Here is a 13,553-nt window from a genome sequence, read left to right on the forward strand (position 1 = left end):
TGCTCTTAAGGCTCTACTCAAGAGCTCACTATAAGTTTGGGGTAGCTCTGTACCTATCATCACATCTCGGGTTATAGTTGGGTTAAACCCATACGTGAACTTCTTCATTCGCCCAATCTTTCTATTAGCTATCTTAAGGACATATCTTGTCAGATGATTGAACTTATTATAGTACTCCTTTACGAAGTATATGCCCTAAGTTAAGGTGAGAAACTTTTGAGCTCTGATACATGTCAAATTTACTCATTTGTACTCAACTTCAAACCATTTCCTGAATTTTATCCAAAACATCTACAAAATCTTTATTGTCTCTCAAACCAAAGTCCACCATGTTTTAGCACTGGACTTGAAAAAATAAGTGGCATATCTAACTCTCACCTGATCTGTCATGTTAAGCAAGTTCATCACACTCTTGAGTAACTCAAACCACTCCTCTGTTGTAACTGGGTCTTTAATACCATCAAATTTCTAAGGTTGGTGCAAACTGGGTAGGTAAAAGATAGGATGCAGCTAAGTCTTGGTTGATGTTATTATTGGTGTAGAAGTCACCTCAATTGAGCCATAAGCTAGTGTCAGTAATACCTGAGTCAACTCACTAGCTTAAGCTGGAGTACCTCCCGACTCTCTAAATATCTCTCTAAATATGTTTTTAACATCTTGAGCACTTAAACCAACTTAAGGAACTTGGGGTACTACCTCTTTCACTCTAACTCCTCTATGGGTTTTCAAATATGATTGTTTCTGGTACTAGCTTTGGATCACCTTATTTTTTCCTAAATTATGAGTCTTCATCTAAACTTAGCAAATATAATAAATTTTACTTATTGTGATCAATTTTGGGTAGGGTTAGCATGGTATGAGGGACTTACATTACTACTCTATTTGACTACACAAATATTTTAGGATAACTTTTGTGTACCAAAATCATGCTCTAATACCAACTTGTAATGTAACACCCATAAGTTAGCCTAAAGGTATTATAGTCTTTTTTCCTTGTTTAAAATGAGTTAATTAATGCTTTCTAAGGTGATGCACACTCGTGTGTTAAGGCACACACGATCATGCATCATCAATAGAATTTGAAATATTGGATAAAATCATTATCACGACAAGATCAAGTGTTACCTTAATTACGTGACATGATAAATGCCTGCATACTATAGATACATGCTCGTGTGTTATGTCTAGAAAGCAAAAATGAAAATGTGATTAACCTGATCTCATTTATTATTCTCACATCCAACTATACTCAAATGAGAGAGCAATGAAGTGAGAAATTCTTGGTCATCAGAGGAAGCTGTCGATCATCAAAAAACTATTAGCCATGCTAAGAGTTTGCTTGACTATTAGAAGTCAAGTAAGTTGGTGTTTCCCCTTGGCTAATTAAGTAATTATTGAAATAGTTGTTATATTTTGTTTATGAATCTTGTTTGAAGTATCACTTTGCAAGTTTGATGATTTTTGTATTGATTATATTTACATATCTTGATGGATTTATTGTGTGGGTTCTGTGAATGCAAAAATTAAGTTAAACATTTTAGAATGATGGCTTAAAGACTCATAGATAATTTTGTATAAGCTACTCTATGTAATATGCACTTAGTTATGGATTCTGGGAAAGTAAATATGAGATTACTATGTTGTTTAACAGTTAACAAATGATTTGATGAGAAGAGGTCATACAGATATGATACCTTATGAGAGTTACAGAATTCATTGGTAGTAGAAAAGGTTTTTACATATGTGAAAGACAGCACAAGACCCCGACTAAGTCGGATCTAGGTTAAAATCAGAAAAGTTAAGAGAAGTGGTTCATATCTAGTTCACTACTAGCTTTGTGCAGAATTGGTAAGATACATGAAAGCAATAGGGTTGGATACCTATAAAATGCATCATGCACTTGACACTAAGATACATAGCCACTCAGTTCAGTTCAAGTGTGCATGGTAAGGATTGTAACTTTTTAGATATTTTCTCACATGGTTAGTAGGTTACATCACATATGTACCCACAACAGAGGTTATCCTAAGATGGTTTAAATAGTAGTTCTAATTAGTTTATGTGATAAGGGAAAGGATTGCTACCAAATTTATCCCTGTGTGACCAAAGTATCCCAGTTATCTAGCCCAATAGGTCATAGATATGTCAATTTCAACATAGGCTTTAGTAACCTTTATGGATGGTCTACGTCAAGGCACGAGGGTGTTGAGTTGTAACCATATTTGAATTTGTAAATGAAGCATCAAGTTTATCAGTTTTATGTATATTCAAGGTGTTAAAAGGTCATTTATTTATTGAGTGTTTCCACTCACATGTTCCTTTTGTTGTTTTGTAGGTATAAGTCAATAGTAGGGCATATGAGAGAGCCAATGGTCCAGTAAGCAACTACACGAGGGTAAGGGGCATAGTTGTTAATTTGATGTTTTTCCTTGGATTTTCAAATTTAGAAGTTAAGTCGTACATGCCTCTTTGATCATATTCTATATAGGAGTATGTATTTAGAGATAAATGTTACAATAACACCCTTCCTCTAGAAGTACTACCATGTAGAGGAAATTGTCACTAAATTGACTATTTGAGCATTGCTTTTAATAAAACATAAAATTAAACTTATGAAATAATTGAATGAAAACTTCATTTATTAAACTTTTAAAATCACCAAAATATCCATATCAAAAACATACAAAAGATGTTATAATTCCAAAGCATAACTGAAAAATAATCATATGTAACCAATTACATAAATAAACTCACAATAAAATATTACTTGTGCAAAGCTAAAATGATGAAATGCTCTCACAACTCTACAACCTCTAACAACTACTCATCCTATAATCGTTATGATCATCTATACTTACACACATGAAAGTAGAGAAGTGACTGATAAAACACTAAATAAGTAAGAGACTCTATAGTTTAACTTTTCTTGAATTCCCCAAAATGTCTTTGATATCGACTCATATTATCTATGTCATTCGGAGTTGGCATTAAACTCTATAAGGATGATGGTAGGTCCTAACAATCAACTCTATGCTCAAATTATACTCTAGGGAATGTCTAGGCTACATATCTTAACACTCAGATCAAATTATTTCTTATTCGGTTACTGATAATATTGTTAATTGTCGTTATGTTGATTTCTAATTCTCTGGTATTGTGTAAAAATTTAATTCAATCTAATGGAATTATTTATCTTTTTGCACTTAGGAAGCTTTGAACATTTTCGAAGCTAAGTTTGGGCCAAAAAGACTAAGAGTGGAGAAAACTTACCAATCAACAAAATCTGTGATGCTGACTAAGTGTGGGCACGTACAATGACGAGAACATATTTCAAAATTTAAATTTTGAATTCCAAATCAACTGAGATATTCCAGGAAAGTGAAAATTTGTTTCCTAGAAAGGGTAATTATTAGTTGAAAAAAAGGGAATACTTTTGGCAAATGGGGGGGATATAGAAGGAAGAGACGGAATTCATTATAGGGAGGATATATATATATATATATATATATATATATATTTTTTTTTTTTTCTTTTTGAAAAGAATTAACTTTTTTGGTTTTATCTTATCTTGATGATTGGAGATCTGAGCATGGCTTATAGTGGCTAAAATCTTTTCAATTGGTTGAAGAGATTTAAACCCATTGAACTACAAGGATTGTGAGATTTTCGTTCTTTAATGCATCTTCTTAATTATTCAAGTATTGATTATTTTTCTGTATTATATATTATGATTGTATTGGTTGATTGCTAAAGCGTGCGATTAGTTTATCGATTAATATAATCTACTGCTAATTTAAGTGTTGAATCCGTAGTTGTTTAATCTATCTAATTGAAGTGGCAACCGACATTTATTGTTTGTTGCGTCAGAAACTGTAATTCCTAGGGAAAATATTCAACTAAATTAAATGCAACGTCGTATGCTTGTGTTGTCTTGTTTCGTTGGTCTTTCTAAATATTAATGTTATTGTTTGATTAAATTCGAGATCGTATCCGAGTTGTTAATCAATAAAGGTTAACTGAAATACATGTTTTTCGTTAACTAATCATAAGGAAAGACAAGTAATTAAAACCATAATGAATATTTGAATAATTGATTTGCTACTCCTAGGTGTTGATGATCAGTCATAGTTTCAATGGTGGATATGACCGTAAACCAAGGTTTGTTTAATTGATTATTTGTCTTAGATTATTTTACTTAATTTTATTTACTGCTTTTAATTACAAGTCATATTCAATTCAAAACCCCCAGTTTCCTTGTTTTGTGTGATTCGTAACGGCTTACTAATTGGAACTTTTCAAGGGAACAATCCCTACAAACCCTTTACTAAGTTTTTATTGCAAGAATTTAAGATTTTAATTTGGGTATAGATGACAGCGCTGCTAGTTAGTAAGGAACCATTTGTCATATTCCTATCTAACATAACCATACTTAACTTGGTGGAAGCATCTGTATCTGAAAGTTATAATTGAAACTATATACAAAGATTAAGCACTATGGCCATATGAGTTATCTTTCTATTCCACTATACCAAAGTTATGTCTTAACAAGAGGTCTTCTTCAAGCTAAGACACTATTGCAGGTATGGTGTCCTACTACAGAAGTGCCCTATTACAGGTGGTATAAAGAATGATGCCCCTCGTAACAATCCTATGATGTCCAGTATGCATGCAATTTGAGCCTTAACTAAACCTTGGCTCGTACTCACTTCTACCTTAACCTTACCTTGTGTTTGCTAAATTCTCATCTCTTAAGCACATCGAGTACTACTATGTACTGAGATCTCTTTGTTAGCTCTTGAGATGACCCTTAGATCATTAACCTAATTACCTTTCTCTCTTTTTTTTTGTTCAACTCTAAACACACAAGTGTGTGTTTATGGACACATGATTATGTCCTTTTATTTTCTTACACATAACCTCTTACTCTCGGCTTCTCCTTGTATGATATTTTTCTTATATACATGGGAGTGTGCCTTCAACACACGGACGTGTGCCCTTTCAAGTACTTATTTTAATTTCTTTTTTTTTAACTTATCCTAACTATGTTACTTTCTAAGGGTATTATAATCATTTCACCCTTACACATGGTCGTGTCAAGGTATACACGATAAGACCACACATCCTAGTTAACCACTCATCAGTCAATAATATCCAATGATTGTCAGAACATTGAAAAACTTGATTAAATTTCTGGGCATCGCACACACAGATATATATCTCATACCACACAGCTATGTAGTGAACCCAAAAGTTAGATCCAACTTCTCACCCTTGTCTAGTTTCGACACATTTTCAATGAACCCTAATTCAGCCTCCCTCATCCTAACATGATTTCAAGCATTCTTATCAACACCAAACATCATAGAAATCTCTCAACAATAATTTGAATCCACAATATCAAACATATTCACATAATACATCAATAAAAAATACATGATATTCAAACATGAACATAACTCAAAAGGTTAACCTCACTAAAATATAAGAGCATATATAACAACATTACATCCTCTAACCATAACATCATCATTACACATCTCCTCTAAACAAAATTTTCAACAGAATCTCATATACATACTCTTATGCATACATGAAACCCTTTTATCATAAAGAAATCATGTGCTCATGCATTTTTTTCCATAATCTCACTTACAAGTATCTTCTAATTGATCTAAACCAAGGGTTTAATCACAATTTGAAGCATAAAGGAATAATCAAAGCCCTATTTACCTTAAATTCGTAGAAATCAAAGCACACAAGCAAGCCCTCTTCTCTCTAGCTTTCTCTTCTCTATGTCATCGAAAAACAAGCACCAAAACTACCATACAAAAGCTAGTTGATCAAACTCTCGTTTTCTCTCTGATTTCAAAAATTTTGTGCATTCAGGGATTATGAATAATAATCCCTAAAATGCAGCAATGTGTATTTTATAAAACTAGAAATGCATAACGTCACACATAGGCATGTGTCATATAATTTAAATTTTACATAAAATCTCCTTATCTAGCTGAGGTGGTAGTGATATACGAACATGACCTCACTATACACGACCTTGTGTCACCCAAAAATCACTACTTTGACTTTAGAATAACACTATCTTATTCAAAATCATTAAAATTCAAGCATAAAGACTATTTTACCCTTGAGACATACATATGGGTGTTACACACTATAGTCAATCACTCATATGTCTAATGCCATAAAAGCTACATGTTTATCATTCTTTCTTAGTGACAAAGATTTGGTCAATGGGTCAACCAAATTGTCATTTATGTTAAACCTCTTAATTTGTATGTCTTCTTGCTAAACAATTTATCAAATTAAGTGACACTATCTAAGTATATGGTTGGACCTCTAGTGAGACTATGGCTCTTTTGCCTGAGTAATGGCTCTCTTATTGTCGCAATAGAGCTTAGTTGGTTTAGTAATACTAAAAACCACACTAATTTTTTAGATAAACTTCTTGATCCAAACGACTTTCTTTACCGCTTCAAAGAAGGCAATATACTCAAACTCTATTGTAGAATTAGTTACTGTATTTTGCTTAAGTTTTTTCAACTAATTGTACCACCATTTAAATAAAACATAAATCCCAACTGATATTTAAAATCATCTCGTTCCATCTAAAAGTTAGCATCACTATATCCTCTTATAATGAGCTCAAGATCTCCTCTTTAATAAGCTCAAGATCTCCTCTTACAAGGAGCTCAAGATCTCCTTTATACACCAAGAATGCATCATAGTCCTTCTCAAGTACATTAGGATAATCTTGACAGTTGTCCAATGTGTTTCACTTCGATTAGATTGATATATATTATAAACACTTAAAACGTATAAGACACTATAAAATCCTTCTTTAGATACATATCCCTATGCAAAATATAACCTAAAGAGACATGTACAACTTGAACTATCAACCAAGATAGTGGAAATTAAGAGCATGGAATTAAACATTTACGTATAAATACATGTAAAATGGCTAATGGAATAAATACTTTAACTTATCTTTTAATCTTATATTCTGTCTGAGGACACATCTTTTTTTAGAGACATACATCATGGGACATAGGCAAAAATCCTTTCTTAAATTCTTCCATACTGAATCTAGTCAACACCTTACCTATATACGTATTTTGACTTAGTTCATACAACTTACGCGATCTATCATGATAGATTTTAATATCTAGGATATAGATCGTTTATTCTAACTCTTTCATGGAAAAGCACTTCGATAACCAAGCTTTTATCGATTTCAAGTTGGGTATATCATTCTCTATAATCAAGATGCCATCAACATACAATATTATAAATACAATTATGCTCCCATGAACCTTCTTATACACACACGGTTTATCTTCATTTTCAATGAATCTAAACTCTTGAATGACTTTATCAAAACAAATATTCCAACTCCTAAAAACTTGTTTGAGTCTATAAATGGACATTTATAACTTACATACCTTGTTAGTCTATCTATCAAGAATGAAACTATTGGTGTAACACCTACAAATACATCTTGAAGGCAAAACAATTTTTATGCATAAGTTTATTTGATGTCTGCATGAGTTAATGGGGTTTAAAAGTCAAACTATAAGTTTAGAGTGAAACACAACATTGTATGGTAAGGCCATTGTCTTGTGTCGATGCCGCATCAGTAGGATAAGATGATTTCCATGTAATTTTCAAATTTAATGACACATACTCGTGTGTGTTATATGGGGTTTCAGGTTTATATAAGGCATATTCATTACGGTTTAGGGATTTTTACCCTTATCCCTAAAAGCATGAACTTTTATGAAATAGTGATGGATTTTGAGATTGATCATTTAGCTTTTCTACAACAACTCTAGTGATCGTCTTTTAGCAACATGGTGATAAGGAAAGAAAAGAGAAAAAGGTTTTCTAAGGTGTTCTGCTTGTTACGAAATTGAAGTAAGTAAGGCATGTATTTAACCTTATCTCTATTAAGGTGATTATAAGGAGTTCATGTTCATATGTTCATGTTTAATACGGGAATCAAAATGGGATTGAATATGTTAATTCGATTAAATAATAATGGTTGCCATTCAATTGTTTGTGCAATGGCATTTGAATGATATAGCCCTAATGTTTGTTGATTAAAGCATTGCCATAATAAGATATGAATTTAAGCGATCATGATTGATTTTAATAGTTAGTGTTATGAAGGAGATATTCAATTGATTTTATGATTCAAGTGTTGATGTGCATGTCCTCGTATGTTTGTGGTGTTTATGCTTTATATTGATTATGTTTGGAAGTTATATTGTGATGAATTTTGATTAAGTGTAAAGATATTTAAAAAGGCATGATAATTAGAATGTAAACATGTTGGTATGCATAGTAGTGAGATTGATATATGAATAGAAAATTGGGGTTAAATTAGGAGTCTACTCTTCTAAATTTTGAACTCAATATACAATTATGTGGTATGGGATGCGCGTCTTTGTGCTTGAGTGTTAAAATTTTAGGCAAAGTTCTTTAGCGTCCTAACAATCATTGGATGTCATTAATCGATGAATAGTCAACTAAGGCAATGGACTTCCTATGTGTAGTATTAGCATGATCGTGTGTGAGGGTGAAATTACCTTAATACCCTTATAAAGTGGCACGGTTGAGATAAGTTTTAAAAAGGAAAATATCACACGAGAAGAGGCTAAGAGGAAGAGGCCCAATAGAGGGACACACCTTCATGTGTCCATAGACATGCCTTCATATGTATAAAGCAAAATAAACAAAAAAAGAAAGGGAATTAAGCTAAGAACTTATAGGCTATTTCGAGTGATAATACAAAGATCCATTGTATGTAGTAGTACCCCACATGCCAAAGAAATAAGTTGTATATATATATACAACTTACTTTTTTGGCTAAGAACTTATGGGTCATTCATGGGCATGACATATATATATATATATATATATATATATATATATATATATATATATGGCCAAAGGACATATTCCTATCCAAAGTATATTGTTTTCCCATGTTTCCCCCTTTTAACTTTGAAATTCTCAAATACCTACTCATGATTGGTTAAAATTAATGGCAGTAATGGAAAAATCATCATTTTATCTATAATATTAAAAATAAACTAAAATATAATCTCCTTTTCCTCTCCTAAACTTTAAAAACTAAAAGTTTTCCTCCAACCGAAGTTTTAAAAAATGACAGTTTCCCCCTAGGGTTTAGTTTCCAAATCTCTATTATCAAATCTGGTATCATTGTCAATGATCTCTCCTTCTCGAAGCTTTCTCTTCCTCTAGTGGTCTCTCTCCACCTATTTAGACGTTTGATCAACGTTGAATGAGGCTTGAAATACGAAGAGCTTCGTCAGGAAAGATAAAACTTTTCGTTTTCCTAGAAAAAGACATCTTGAAAGACGATCATCTTCCCCAAACAAAGATTCATCTCCTATCGTCTCCCAAGTCTCATTCGATGTTGATCAAGCATCCAAATAGGTAAAGAGAGACCACTAGAAGAAGAGGAAGCTTTAAGATAGAGAGGTCATCGACAATGGCACTAGAGATCCAAAAACTAAACCCTAAGAGAAAACTATCATTTTTTAAAACTTCGGTTAGGGAAAAACTTTTAGTTTTTAAAGTTTGGGGGGAAAAAGAGATTAAATTTTTAGGGGTTAGGGTTTCATTAATTTTAACTGCTCATGGGTGGATATTTAGGATTTTCAAAGTTAAATGGGAAAACTTAGGAAAACAACATATTTTAGGTGGGAAATAGTCTTTTGGCCTATATACATACGTACATACATACATACATACAAACAAAATTAAATGAAAGGTAAAATGAGTTTGAGTTTAGTTAAAGCTCAAGATGCATGCATGCTAGACATCATAAGGTCGTTATGAAAAGGTACCGTGAGTACACATTCCCTACACTGCCCATAATAGGGCATGTCCACAGTAGGACAACAACCTGTAATAGGGTACCTTCTCGGAGTAGAGCCCAATTGAGATCTAATTTGGTATAATGCGACAGAGAAATAACTTACATAGCCAACGAGTCAAATCCCTATATTTTATCTAGTCTGATTGACCTAGTATATAGTTTCAATTAAACTTCCAAATACACATGTTTTCACCAAGTTAAGTATGGTTACATTAGATAGAAACCTAAATAGTGGTTTATTAGTAACCAAACAAGATACAATTCAGCCCGAGATTTAATATGTGTAGTTCAGACTTTCCCTAGAGTACAGTATAAGCACAACAATGATTAATAAGACCAACCATTATCCACAGAGGAGTTCAATGCTAACTTTGGATGACAAAGATAGTTTGGGTCAAGATTAAGGGTATTTTAAAGATTTAAATAAAAGTTATCAATAGAATCTCCTACTTACTAAGTGTTTTATTAGTCACTCATCTACTTTCATATATGCAAATGCAAGCGATTGTGACAACTGTGGGACGAGCGGTGGTCAAAGGTCATAAGATTGCAAGGGCATTTCCATCATATAAGCTTTCATGAGTTTTATTTTATCATGAGTTTGTTTATATATTTGACTACATATTATTATCTTTCAATTATATTTTGAGTTATGACATCTTTTGTACGCTTTCAACTTTGGTTTTCAAACAAAGATATTTTGGTAAATTTTCAAAGTATAATAAATGAGGTTTTTATTCAATTATTTTACAAGTTTAATTATATGTTTTAATATAAGCAATGTTCAAATAGTCGATTTAATGACATCTTCCTTTGGAAGGCAATACTTCTAGAATGGGATGTTACAATTTGGTTATGTTGTATACACATTCTCTACTAGGTTTCCATTAGAAAGATGATCTTGAAATCTGTCTGCTAAATTTTGTAATTATTGTATCCAGCAATCCCAAGCAAAATCTAGATAGACTTAAACATTGCAACTGGCAAAAAAGTTTTATCATAGTCAATGTCATGTTTTTAAGTGAAACTTTTGGCAACCAGTCATGCTTTATGCATATTACTTTTATATCGATTTTCTTTTTGTAAACCCATTTACACTTTCAAGTGGATCCATTAAAAACCATACTTGATTTGGGTAGATGGAGTTTATCTCATATTTCATAGCCTTAAATCATCTCTCCTCCCAAACAAGTAGATCCTTTTGATCAAAGTCCTCTAGAGAAATCAGAAAGCCGAAAAGGCTAAGTAGGAGGTTGAGTAGGACATGAGAGATCACCACCCAAAGCTATTTGAGTCAAATTTCAAGGACAAAATTCTAAATAAGAAAGGGAAAAATGTAATACCTTTTCATATGAATAGGATTGAATTTGGATCGAATCAAGCCAAAATCAAAAACAAAAAGAAGGGAAAAATGTAACAACCTTAAGTACTCTCCAAAGGCATTATTGTCCTTTCCATATGAGTAGGATTGAATTCAAATCAAATGAAGCCTAAATCAAAAGCAGAACTTAGTTTAGGTCTGATGTAAGGTTATGGCCCTTAGTAGATCACACCTATATGCAAGTTTAGAGGTGCGTTGGTACCTCCTAAGAGGTACAACCGTAGACAATCAAATTTTTGGACTTTTATAAGTCATAGGAATCTTAATTAGAAAAGGAAATCAATAGCATATGTATGTGAGTTATTTTCCCTACCATGAACCCTAATTCCCTACCTTTTCTTACACATTAGAAAGAAATGGAAAGATTGTGTAAGAAGAACCCACTAACAACCAAGAAAAGAGCCACCAATGGTAGAGTAAGGAAAGGAAAAAGGAAGACTCGCAGTAGAAATAACTCGCTTGTGTTAGAAACCAGGTAAGTAGGACAGATTCTTCCTCTTCTTAGATTAGATTCATGTGATCTTGAATCTTTGATGAATTCTTGAATGGGTGTACACTTGTGCAAGGAACCATGCACGCTTGTATAACATTTTACAAATCTAAAGGAAAATACAAAGAAAATGAATAATGTAAGCTAACATATACCCATATGTTATATGGTATATACCCGTACACCCTAATTGCCTACATGAAAGCCCATGCATTGCATAATGCATGTTCATATGCCCTTCAATATTGTGTGTATACACATGATTCTACATGGTTAATTATACATGCAAATCCTAAAGAGGTATGCTTGTGCGTACAAGTGATGTACACTCGTGCCTTTGTTGAATTAGATGATGTATGCTTAGAATTTGACTTGAGAGTGATTGTACATCAACCTTACCTCATGTACACCTATGCATGACTAAGTGTACGCCCGTGCATAGAAGGAAAAGTATTATTGTGATTGGGTTACATTACAAAAAAAAGGGTTTTAACTAAAGTTAGTCATTAAAAGTCTATTTTTCATCTTTAAAGAGTCTTAATGATGGAAAAAATCTTGTTGCCACCTGTCATTATAGCTTCCACCATTAAAAGTATTAATAACGAGAAGAAAAGTTTCATTGCTATTATAAAAACAAGATGTGTAAATCCTATCGTTAAAAATAATAATAACAAAAAATATTTCTATCATTAAAACAATTTTTTTGGTCATTAAAAAATGACAACAACAATAAATATCTTCATCGTTATAACAATATTAAACAATCACTAAACATAATATCAACGATAAATATTCTTATCGTTGTAGCAAAATTTTCCAGTCACTAAATATAATATCAACAATGAATATTTTCGTCATTATAGCAATATTTACTGGTCACTAAATATAATATCAATGATGAATATTCTTATCATTATAGCAACATTTAATAGTCACTACAGATAATATTATCAATGAATATTGTTGTTGTAATAGTTATATTTAATGATCATTAAAATAACAATTAAAAAATCATTATGGAAAGAGGAATATCAATAATGAAAATTCGATTCTCAAGATATAATCATTAACATTGATTATGTACTAGTTACAATTATCTTAAAGTCTCTATATGATTATAGGTCATACCTAAAAGATGACTCAATAATTTTTTATTTAGAATTAAGGCCTATTGAGGTGTCATGAGATACTTGAGGGATAGATACCCATGGAAAAGATTGGATACGATCATGAGAGAGATACCCGAGGGAAGAATTTAGATATGATCAAGAGAACTCAATTATAAATTAAATGAACTACATAGAAGTCTAAGAGCATTCTAGGAGATTGGATATCGATAGGGATTGATTATCTCAATGAACTATGAGATAAGTTGATACCTACAAGACATAAAGTATAAGCCTATAGGCTGATTAAGGGAGTATTTGTGACCTAGGCAAACTTGTTGATATGGTGAAGTTTGTCGATTGGTGTCCTTAGACTAAGAAATACTTGCTAGGACCATATGTATGTCGATTAGCTAAAACTTACTAGAATATAAAGAGTCTAACACTTGGGGCCCATAGATTGATAATCTAGTACCATAAGTCTATTGATTGACAATGAGATTGAACAACCAGGACTACAGAGGGAGTCTATAGAGTGGGAACGTCGATTTCCTTAGATTCGGTTAAGATTTCGACAACCTTAGAATGAGAAAGGGATGACTTGGGTTAGTAAAAGAAAGGGATAGATTTTGATTAAGAGATGTGGGATAG

The sequence above is a fragment of the Mangifera indica genome, chromosome 18 (genome assembly GCF_011075055.1).
Source record: "Mangifera indica cultivar Alphonso chromosome 18, CATAS_Mindica_2.1, whole genome shotgun sequence".
Classification (NCBI taxonomy): Eukaryota; Viridiplantae; Streptophyta; class Magnoliopsida; order Sapindales; family Anacardiaceae; genus Mangifera; species Mangifera indica.